This window comes from Equus caballus, chromosome 6 (assembly GCF_041296265.1).
Source record: "Equus caballus isolate H_3958 breed thoroughbred chromosome 6, TB-T2T, whole genome shotgun sequence".
Classification (NCBI taxonomy): Eukaryota; Metazoa; Chordata; class Mammalia; order Perissodactyla; family Equidae; genus Equus; species Equus caballus.
The window spans coordinates 70796754-70809076 of record NC_091689.1 but is presented as its reverse complement, the minus strand read 5'-3'; positions in this window follow the sequence as shown (position 1 = coordinate 70809076).

Sequence of the window (12323 nt, the reverse complement as noted above, 5' to 3'; positions counted from 1 at the left end):
TAGGCGTCCCACATATAAAGTAGAGGAAGATGGGCATGGATGTTAGCTCAGGGCCAGTCTTCCTCAGCAAAAAGGGGAGGATTGGCAGCAGATGTTAGCTCAGGGCTAATCTTCATCAAAAAAAAAATGCATATATCTTGAGTGTGTGTATGAATGAATATCATAACTTACATAAGTATCTAATTATTGAGACTTTCAGGCTTTTATTCAGTAGGAGGAATAAAGTTTCCTAGGGTCTCATAAATCACGTTATGTAATATTCAAATTTACTCAGGAATAAAATCAGAGAAACGCCTTTTCAAAAGTCTCTTCTGTGACTTAGGGCATTTTATTTACTAATGGGTTTGTAAATATTAGAAGTACCCCTCATTCTCTAGATGCTTGTATCTACAGTGTTTGTTGTCTATTTATGTTAATTTAAAGAACCAATGGTTAAAAATAAATACAATGGTAAATGATTTTTAAAATATTTATGTTAGGCTGTCAGGTGTTTGCTAAAATATTTTTCCATGGATTTAAAATCTATCAATCTTAGAACTAATTATTTGAAAAATTTTAACCATACTTTTAAGATTTTGCCGGCTAGGTAAATTGTCTTGACCTTGCCTTGACTACATCCATTATCTTCTTCAAAAATTCACTGTACCACTTCTGAGAAGAGTGTAAAGAACCAGTTATAAAACACACCTGAGCTCTTTTTGTCTTCTTGCCAACTCAGGGAAGTGATTGTACAACCTTGAGAGCAATTTTTATTTAGTCAAGTACTAGATGAAATAGGCTAATTGGCTGTTAGTGAGAAATTGAAAAAACATTTTTCTTCAAGAATAATATACTCAGGAATTATAAAATTATAGAACTCCAGACTTGGAAGCATTTTTAGATCATTTAATAGAGACCCTTCATTTTATGATAAAGGAACTAAAGAATAATTTAGAATTGACTGGACACTGACAACTATCTGAGAAGTAAAACATGGAAGAAGCCATAGGTAAACATCTCTGATCAGCACTTGCTTCGCCCATTGGAAAATTTCTCAATGACCTAGAAATTTCAGAAATTTGGATTCTTTCTTTTGGTGCTAAGTGAATAGTTGAAAGGATTCTCACTTGCCATTTCTTTTAACTGTGTCCAGACTTGTCCCCAGAATAGGAGAGGTAATAGTTTTGCTTTGTGTTGTAACACAAAGATTTTGATGGTAAAGAAATGTGAGGGAATTTGAAATTTTTGGCAACCATATCCCAAGGATATAGAGGAATTGCTTGGAAATAATGCTAATGAAAATATATTAGTATTGACACTTTTTATTTTTTAATTTAGACGTAATTGACATATAACATTATATTAGTTTCAGGTGTACAACGTAATGATTTGATATTTGTATATGTTGTGAAATGATCACCACGATAAATCTAGTTGACATCCATCACCGTACATCGTTACAAAAAAAATTTTTTCTTGTGATGAGAACTTTTAAGATCTACCCTCTTAGCAACTTTCAGAAATGCAGTACAGTATTATTAACTATAGTTGCTATGCTCTCCATTATATCCTCATGATTTATTTATTTTATAACTGAAAGTTTGTACCTTTTGACCCACTTCACCCATTTCATCAGCCCCTAACCCACCCCCTGAGCTCTGGTAACCACCAGTCTGTTCTCTGTATCTATGAACTCAATTTGTTTTTTAGATTCCACATATAAATGAGATAATACAGTATTTGTCTTTCTCTGTCTGAATTATTTCACTTGGAACAATGCCTCAAGTTCCATCCATGTAGTCTCAGAAGGCAAAATTTTCTTCTTTTTTATGGCTAAATAATATTCGTATACACACACACACACACACACACGCACATACACGCACATACATATATAGCACATCTTTATCCATTCATCCATTGGTGGACACTTAGGTTGCTTCCATATCTTGGCTGTTGTAAATAATCCTACAATGAACATAAGGATGCATATATATTTTCGAGTTAGTGTTTTCATTTTCTTCAGATAAATACTCAGAAGTGGAATTTCTGGATCATACGGTAGTTCTATTTTAATTTTTTAAGGAGCCTCCATATTGTTTTCCATAGTGGCTGCAACAATTTATATCCCTACCAATAGCATACAAGGGTTCCCGTTTCTCCACATCCTCATCAACACTTGTTATTTCTTGTCTTTTTGATAATAGCCGTTCTAACAGGTGTAAGGTGATATCTTACTGTGGTTTTGCTCTGCATTTCCCCGATGATTAGTGATGTTGAGCACTTCTTGGTGTACCTGTTAACCGTCGGTCTTCTTTGGAAAAATGTCTATTCAGATTAGCTGCCCATTTTTTAATCAGATTGCTTTTTTACAACACTTTTTATACACTGAGACAAAGCAGTGATCTCTCTTAACCTCATTTTCAATGTAAAAGAGAGATAGTGGATGTGATGAACATTGGAGAGATAATAAGAGAAAGTGTAAGCTCCTGAGAATAATAACTGGGCAAACCGAGGTCCAGTGCCTAGTATCTGGAGGACTGGGCATTTAAAGCTATTTATTGAATGAAATAGGTGATTAGAAAAAATAGTTTTACCATAATAAAAAATATTTGAGCTCCTTCAAAGTTAAGGAAATTTTGGATGGAAATTTCTGTAGAGTGATGTTAGTCTTTCCATGATCAAGTTCTAACTTTTTTGCTATGTTTCCCCAAGAAACCTAAAGTTCTCCCAAGGAAGTTATATCAAATAGCATTGTGAAGAAGGGAGACAAAACAAAGATGGAAAAAAGCATAGACATGGATCATTTTAAAACAAGTAGAAAAAATTTGTAATCTTTAATAGTCTAAAATTAGATAAGTTCCTGAAGGAAGGAGGAGAGTTACAGGATAGGATGGAAGGGGTATATATTTTGTCTTAAAAAGACAAGATAGAATACATGTCGAAAATCTATTTCCTGAAAATTTCTCTTGCCTAATGTGCTATATATTTCTGTATTATTATGTAATTCTCCAAAATACCAAACTCAAATATAATAACTTGTTAGGAGGAGAAGGTACCTAAATGAACATGACTTGGGAGTAAAATTCAGAAGAGAAAAATAATTAATAGGAGCTCGTTGGCAATCACTGGAATTCTGCTCAAAACTTAGCTCCTTTCAGTCCAGATAAATGGTATACTTTACTGGCTATCTAAAAGCAAAAAAATCGACTTCTATGGTTTCTTTCATACTTTTGTGCATGGAATAAACTTTTAAAAAACACTCATTCTTCCATAAAGTAGCTATTTTTCACCTCTCTTTTCTCACTATGGTTTTAGAACATCCACCTTGGAGCAAAAAAAACCCTGTTTTATAATGTCAGTGTTTCAGTGTGCTCAGATTCATCTAAAAAATGTAATTTTTTAGGGTTTACTGCCCAGGACTGAAGTATCTGGAGCAAAAGATTGAGATTGCATTGCCCTGATTTTCAGTTCTTTAGGTGCACAGGATGACCTGAGTGTATCAAAGGGGTCCTGAAGGAACCATGGAGGAGACACATGCATTATGTGAAACCTGTCACTCATAAGGTGAGTGTTGATTGTGAGCATGGCCCACTCTAGGTGCACTGTCTGTGCCAAATGATCCAGCCAGCCTTGGGAGGTGTTGTCACTTTTGATGACAGACTGATTAGATAAATGTCGAAAATCCAAGTTAGTAAATCAGCTACGTGTTTCAGACTTTCACAAAGATTATGACTTCTTAAGAAAGTTTCTTCTCCCTTCTCTAATAAAAGAGAATAATACTACCAAGGTATTTTGACCTACTGAATTGTAAAACTATTAAAATCCTTAGATCTAAAATTTCTCACCATGGTTAAAAAAATGGAAAGAGAAATTATAAATAAAACTACTTCAGAAGATTCTACAGGTAAAAAAAAAAAAATAGAAAGAATGCTTATCTAGATATGCGTGATCTCGTTATTAACCATAACTATATGTATTAGTTCATATGAAGAAGTTCAACAAGGGATAATAGTAGATTATGAAAGCATTCACTTCAAGTTCTATAATAGAAATATTGAATAACAGAACATTTCATGTACTGCTAAATATTCTATGCAGAGAGAGTAGCACATAGGAGAGCATGATAGAGAATAAGTCCATGGTATGGTTAGAAAACTATGAATTACTTGATACAGAGAATGGGTTGCAACAAGAACTCCCAGTAAGAAAAAAAAGCAGTTTGTTCCATCCAGACCTTAATATGTCATGAAAGTCTGAGTGGATTTGGTCCTGGACAGAAAGACACTGTGACTGATAGGAATTTTAGAAAAATTGTTCCAGGTATAGAATAGATGAGAAGGAAATGAGACTGAAAGTGGGAGATTAGTTGAGAGATTTTTGCAATAGATATGGGTGTGGAATTATAAAGCCTTGAACTAGAGAATAGTAGAGAGATAAAGGAAAGGTGATAGATATAAGAGATGATAACGTGTAATCCACAGGACTTTCGGATTAATTGGTTGGAAGAGGTAAAAAGAGAGTCAGAAAACTAGAGTGACTTAAATTTCTTGCTTGAGAAACTAGGCGGATGGTCATACTTGGGAAAGATGTTGAGTTTCATTATGAAAACGTAAAATTCACAGTACCTGTGGATATAGAGAGATCCAGCAGATAGTCAGATATATGAACTAAGGGAAAAAAAATCCGTGCTGGAGATTTAGGGTTGACATTTATTAGCATATTTGGAGCCGGGAAAGTGATGGGCATGAATAAAACTGTGTAGCAAAAAGGAGCCGTATTCACAGAGGAAGAGGAAGTAATGAAATAAATTGGATGCAATAAAGAAAAACTGGGAGAAAGTCATATGTCAAATGCTACATATAGGCCAAATAAGACAAAGTTGAAATTTGTCCATTGTTTTCAAGAAGTGAAAGTTGGCAAGAGCAGTTTCACCAGAGATTGCAGAGGGCTGAAGTATGAATGAGGATATTGACGTAGTGAGTGTAATGTTCTCTACCCAAAATGAAATCCGGGAGTTGAAAGCATGGGCTCTGGAGGCAGCTGCTTTGATTGGCTCTGTGACTTTGAGCAAGTTATATAAGTATGCTGTGCCTCAGTTTCCTCATCTGTAAAAAGCAACATTATGAGTACCTCATTAAGAGAATTAAAGGGACTAATACATATAGAATATTCAGATGCCTGGCACATAGTAACTAGCAAATTTGCATTAGAGATGTTATTATTATTAAGTGACTTGCCTGAAAAGTGTAGAAGAGTTTAAGGTGACTGAAGGAATAAAGTGGAAGAGAAAGGTTTTGGCTTTTTGGCTGTTTTTCAGGGTTTTTGTTGTTGTTGTTGTTACTGTTTAAATTAGGAGGGAGTCGTGAAAGAAAATATTTAGTAGAGAGGAAGGGGGTGGAAATAGAGGAATGTTATAAGTAAGAAGGAAATTTAAGTTGGTGCAAAGAGATGGGATTCAGAGCTAAGCTGAAATGATTATCTCGAAAAAAACATCTTTGCATTGAGATGGGGAAGAGGGGGAGATGGATGAAATAGAAGGAAATATTTTTGAATGTAGCTGTCTAGGAAACCAAAGGTGCTCTCACATGGCAGCCTCTATTCTCTACGTAGTGTAATGAGTCAAAGCAGGACAGAGAAGGAGCCGCGGTAGCTAGAAGACTTTTAAATTCACTCGCAAATGTTGAAGAATATAAATTTTCAGAGTATCTTTGCCAGAAGAAAAGGATGGCTTAGCTAAGTACCTTGGTCTTCTTTCCTCCCTCTGAGAGAAGGCGAGAAAGAGGGAGGGAGGGAGAGAGAGAAATTGCTTGTATAATCATTAGGGCAACTTCACACATCAAACGTACTGACCCATATACATATGACAGCTGTTTTCTCCTTGATGAAAGGCTCTCACTAAATGCTTCTCTGCCTTCATTTCAGATTTTGCGTGTGTTCTCTAAGCTTTATTTAATCATTGTTTTCATACTCCCTCCCAAAGCCATCTAGTTTTTGCTCTTTTTTGCTCCTGATTATCTTTTCTAGCAAAAGTCTTTAAATCTTGTTTTTATTTTCCTAGTGGCTTATAGAATATCTGTCCTTTTTTTTTTGCTTCCAGATATTCTTCTGCAGTCCACAGTAGATATTTTACAGCTGTGTTGGAGAGAGACTCTGGTCTCCATCTGTTATTCTGCATAAGCTTTGCTCTCTTCAGGGCAAGCATACGTATTTATTCTGAGGTTAAATACACCTAGATGCTATTTCTAGAAAAAGAGAAAGCTTGAGGCAGTACAAAAGAGATTCTTATTTTGTCAGATGTGTTAACAACGCATAAAAATGCTTAATTTACTCGGGTCATATCTTACTGAATTGTACTGTCCACTGCTAACTCAGTAAACTCTTTGACATAGAGAATATCATTTTTTGGCTGCTGATATACCTTGAAAAGATTCCTTGGGCAATTATTGTTTGAAGGCCAGAAAAGCCCTGGGAAGAGTTGTGCATTCAAGCCAGGAAACCACTTTTTAGCAACATATATTGATGATTAACTTCATAAAGGGAGCTAAGGAAGATATAAAAGAAATGTAAGATTATAACTCTTGTCTTTATATAACAATCTAAAGGGAAAACAGGATGGACTTTGAAAACTAGCTTATTTATACAAGGACATATATGTATTACATATGTATGTACATAGGTATATGTACATACATAAATGACATTTTAGAGGCTATGTAAGCAAGTTCTTGGCGTGTCCCCAAAGTAGAGGTTAGAATTTTTTCCTGAGGAGATGAAGTTTGAAGAGAAGGTAGCAACCGAAGAAGAGAGGAGTATGAACTGACAGGGTAAGTAACAAAGAAAGACAAAGAAGCGAGAATAATGAGTAAAAGAGAGAGACAAGAGATTTGCTTTATTGGGTGCTATAGCAGGTGATATGATAACTCAATAAAGTAAGCCTGGTGGTTAAGAAGCTCAAGTGTCTGTACCAGACAGACTGGGCAATGGAAATCCACTGTTATTTTCCACTATATGGATATGAGTGATCAAAATAGAATTGGAGGGAAATGATTTTACTCGAAGAACGAATAGATTGAGAGGACAAAAAGTTAGAAGTTAAGAAAGTGAAATACTATGTGGTGGATATCAAATGGCTTTCACAAATGTAAGGCAATCATTAGGACTGAGCTTGCAAAATGACAGAAAAAGAATCGAGAGCATTATACCTGATATTTGCAGAAGAAGGATAGACAGGACTGGAAGATGAATAAGGTGATATAAAATATGGTGATAAAAGTTAGAGAAGCTCATTCAATCATTTCTTCCTTCCTTCCTTCAATCATTTATTTCTTCGTGTATCCAACCACTAATGAAGTAAGCAATTTAGATTACTACAATGAGCAAAGGATTAGAGTAAGAAGACAGACTGAGTACTCACTCCTGACTACTCAAAGTCTCTTTAAAATAGCTTAATCTGAAACTTGGTTTCTTCATCTGTGCCATGTTAAAAGTAAAATGTTTCCACTCATGAGGATCAAATTAGATATTTGTAGTAATCAGAGCCCTTGCACATGTAACTGAAATGTACTCTTTGACATGTGTAAACCCCAGTTTCTGTGTAGATAAGGTTTGTGAAAATATTATGAAAAGCATAAAGTCCCAAATGAAGTTAGTGTATATTATTATTGCATTACATACTCTGGGCCCAGCATGACAGTAAGTGCTAAAGGGGAAGTAGAGTTAAGGTAAAATGTGCTCCCTGCCCTCAAGGGACCAGGACAAATGTACATAAAATAATTGAATAACAGTGCAAATTAGTGTCTGATAAGGGCAGGAAAGAGGCCTAAAGTTTTGAGGTCTGAGGTTCTTGGAAAGGCCATATGGAGGAGTCAAGACTTGAATTAGGGTTTAGGTACAGATAGAATTTAGTTAGGCAAATACATTGTAACATATGATGACCTTGAAGATCTTTCTTAAATCCTTCAGGGATACGGCTTGTTTACCTTTTTAAAAACATTTCATTTCCAAACCTCACCAAATACTGTATATTTACACCATCCTGGAAAGTGTAACAAAAACTATCATTAGATGGGACTCAGACCAAATATATTTGTAGCTGTGGAAGGCAAATCAAAAGAGGGCAAAGTCTGCTGGTCACCCAAGTTAAAGTCATTAACTGATATCATCTTATTCTAGCTTTGCCAGAATCATAAAGAGACTTCATTTGACATAGAATGCTAAATTCCCAATAGAAATGTCCTAATGAATTTTTCTAGAATGAGGTAAAGTGCACTTTAAATCACAGAACATTGGTAGAGACATGGTGTCATCACAAAAGTTTCACCATAAGAAAATTAGTGTTCAACTTTTAATTAAGAATGATTTCAAAACTGCTTACTGACTCAGTTGAAACAAGTTCGCTACTCACATGAATAGCATTGTTATCCAACATACCGTTTCGAAATTATGTAAGAACTCATCCTGGGAGCTCGGTCTTATTGTGTCGCTGAGCAACAACCTCCCCTGTCGTTCATCTGACAACTTGGCAGGAAAACTTTGTTTAAGATTGAACTTCACTGTTTTTCGTTTAAAAAGAAGTTGGGAGACTAGTAAATTGTTCTCTGTTCTCTACTGAGTTATTATTATAGTACGTAGCTAACTATTTTCTCTCTGTTGATACTGCAACGAGACTATTCCTTCTTATGAAATCATGACTAGAATTTAATGTTTTAAAGTAACAGTACGTTTTGTTTGTTTAAAAATGCATAAAAATTTTCTTCCAAAATACTTCTATTGTGATACAGTTCAAGTGTACAGTGAATAACAAGATCCTTCTTAGCTAATAATAAGTACGAATGCTTATTTGGTACTTAACTACATGCTGTGTACTATGTTAGGCACATTATTTTCATTATTTCAGGTTTCTGCCTAAATATCACCTTATCAGAGAGTTCTACCCTATCGGCCTTAACTCCCCCACTCACAACTCTTGATTCCCTTACCTGTCTTATTTTACTCATAAGACTTTTTTAGCCAAGTAATATAATATATGTTTATTTGTTAAATTACTTATCATCTGTCTACGCCCTCTAGAACTACCCTGTCCCTTAGGAAACCACTGGCAACATATGGCTATTTCATTTTTTCCCATAGATTCTTTGTAATAATAAAAACAATTAAGTAGATCACACAGCACAATATTAGCTGAATGGACGCATGGTAGAGAAAAGCAAGTTGCATTACATGAGCATGGTTAATTATAATCAAGTTCGTGGTTTCAGTGTCTGGGTAGGCCAATTAGTTTTATAATTCATAACAAAGTGTATTCTTAGCCCTAAAGTTATATAATAAAATTGTACCATTGACAAAAAAACAAGAAACATCAGCCAAATAAGTTTTATAAGAGAAAACACAGATCCCTTTTTACTACATGAAAAACTTCTAAAATTAACATTTTTGCCAACAATGTAAGAATAGCCTATTTATTGTATTCATAAGAATAATACAATGATGAATTATCATGGGAGTGTAGCTTCTATTTTCTTCATAAATTCCCCTGCACTGTGTCTTATTTGGGGGACATTTACCTTTAGTAAGAATCCCTTGAAGTAGTAATCATGAACTGACTCCCAAAGAACTCCACAAACACTACCTCATTTGTTTGTAGATAAGAAAAACAGATATGTGTTGTCAATTTGTTTTGATCTGCAAGAGCTACACATTTTATACTTAAACCATTTCTTCTGTTCTTTTCAAACTTTATTTTCAATTTTATTTACACACGTTCTCTTGAAAGGAATGCCATATATGCTCCTTATCTGCTAAGATTTGGAATGTGAAAAGAGAACAGAGATCACTTGAAACTCGCAAACGCTCCCTGACAGCCTATTCTGCTCTTGCTCTCTCCTCCTCACCACTGTAGACATGGTCCCTTAGTCAGAACGAGCAGCTAAAGTCTCGTGAGCAGTGACTCTCAAACACTGAGATGAGCAAAGAGAGAAGATGTCACCAAGTATTTAGGTCTCAGGAAAAGAAACTAGCCAACCAAAGAGCTAATATGGGAGAAAGAATAGAACAAACAAAAAAACAAGTTAAATCTAACAGACCTCCTAGTGAGGTTTTGAGTAGATGTCAAATTCATGAAAAAGAAACAGCTAAAGATAAAGAAATTAAAAATATAATTTTAAAAGTCTCATTAGTTGCCCTTAATCACAAATATGGCTATAGTCAAAGAAAGAAGTAGTTAGCTGGAAATGAAGATGAAGATTTTCTGCAGGATAAGTGCAAATGCATAGATTGATAGCATAAAACAAAATGTTATAAACATAGAAAACAAAATCAGAAGTTCAAAAATCCACCTGAAAGTATATACAGAGCTCAAAACAGAGAATGAAAGAGAGTAGACGATAAAATAGAAAAAAAATCAATCCGTAATGGCTATGCAGCTATTCACACAGAAATTTCTTTAAACTGTATGAGCTGGGGTTTAAAAAAAAGACAGATACTTCTACTTATTTAGGTTAAGTCACAGAGCACCAGGAATAAAAATGAAATTTTAAAAGCTGCTTTGGAGAGATAAAAATATATAAATAAATATAAACATAAGATAATAAATGACAAAATGTAGTAAAACAAAAATATTAAAAAAATAAAATATAATAGTGGCTGGCCCAGTGGCATAGTGGTTAAGTTTGTGTGCTCTGTTTCGGTGGCCCAGGTTTCGCGGGTTCAGATCCCGGGTGTGGAACTACACACTGCTCATCAAGACATGCTGTGGTGGTGTCCCACATACAGAACAGAGGAAGATTGGCACAGATATTAGCTCAACAACAGTCTTCCTCGAGCAAAAAGAGGAAGATTGGCAACAGATATTAGCCCAGGGCCAATCTTTCTTACCAAAAAATAAATAAATAAAAATAAGTAAAAAGAAAATAATAATAAATAAAATATACCCACCAGAGTGGCATCACTATTCCCATTGATAACATTTGGTGACAGAAAGCAATGGAGCAGTAACTTCAAGTTCCCAGGGGAACTTACTCTGTTTTGTTTTGTTTTGTTTTTTGAGGAAGACTGTGCCCATCTTTCTCTACTTTATATGTGGGACACCCACCACAGCATGGCTTGTAGGTCCACACCTGGGATCCGTACTGGCGAACTCCCAGCCACTGGGGCAAAACATATGAACTTAACTGCTGCACCACCAGGCCAACCCCCTGAGGGTAACTTATTCTGACTGCAAAATCTATATCCAACTAATTAGTGTGGTGACAAAATAAGGAAATTTCTAAATATGTGAGGATATAGAAATTTTGCACAAACTTTTTTGAAGAAATTAATAGAACATATACTGTAGAAGAATAAATAATAAATCCAAGAAGAAGGAAGATATGATAGACAACAAATAATTGTAAAGAAATAATCCAATCCAACATGTGTTAAACTTAAATACTAAATTTTTTAAAAATCTGATTTTTAACTCTCAGATGCTCTAAAAGGAGACTGAAGAGATGAAGAAAATAGAATTATTCTAACAAATTTTTGTCAGGGGAGAATATAAATTCTAATTATCATTGGAGTTTGAGTTTGTTGAGGTTGCCATGACGAAATACCACAGTCCAGGTGGCTTAAAGAACAGAAGTTAATTTTCTCACAGTCCTAGAGGCTAAACTTTCTAAATCATGGTGTCGGCGGCATAATTTCTTCTGAGGCCTCTCTTTGACTTGTAGATGGCCATCCTCTCCTTGTGTCTTCACAGTCTTTCCTGTGATAGGATCTGTGTCTTAATCTCCTCTTCTTACAACGTCAGCAGTCATAATAGATCAGGGCCCATCTTAATGATCTCATTTAGACTTATTTCCTCTTTAAGACCCTAGCTCCAAATGCATTCACATTCTGAGGTATGAATGCTGGTGGATTATTGTTAACTTAATCAGGCAGTGACTCAATTACAGCCACTATTCCAGATGCAGTTCCATTGCTTCAGCAAAGTAACATTCTCTCATACTCGGTATATAGGGACTGATCTGACAAGTACTTTTTCTCAGTTTCTGTTGGTAAAGACTGCCAGAAGCAGTTTTCTTCAGCTGGCAAGGCCAGCAATGTACCTTTCCTGTTCTGCTTCACGGTTATATCAACTCTCCAGCTCTATGTCATCGTTTAATATGCAGTGATCTTGATCACCTTTTCCCTACACAAGTTATCACACTGGTCCGTTACTGTGATGATATTATGCTCACTGACCTGACCTGATGAACTAGAAGTAGCTACTACTCTAGACATATTGGTGAGTCATTTGTGCATCAAAAGGTAGGCAATACATCCCACAAAAATACAGAGACTTTCCACTTCAGAAAGGGAGATCA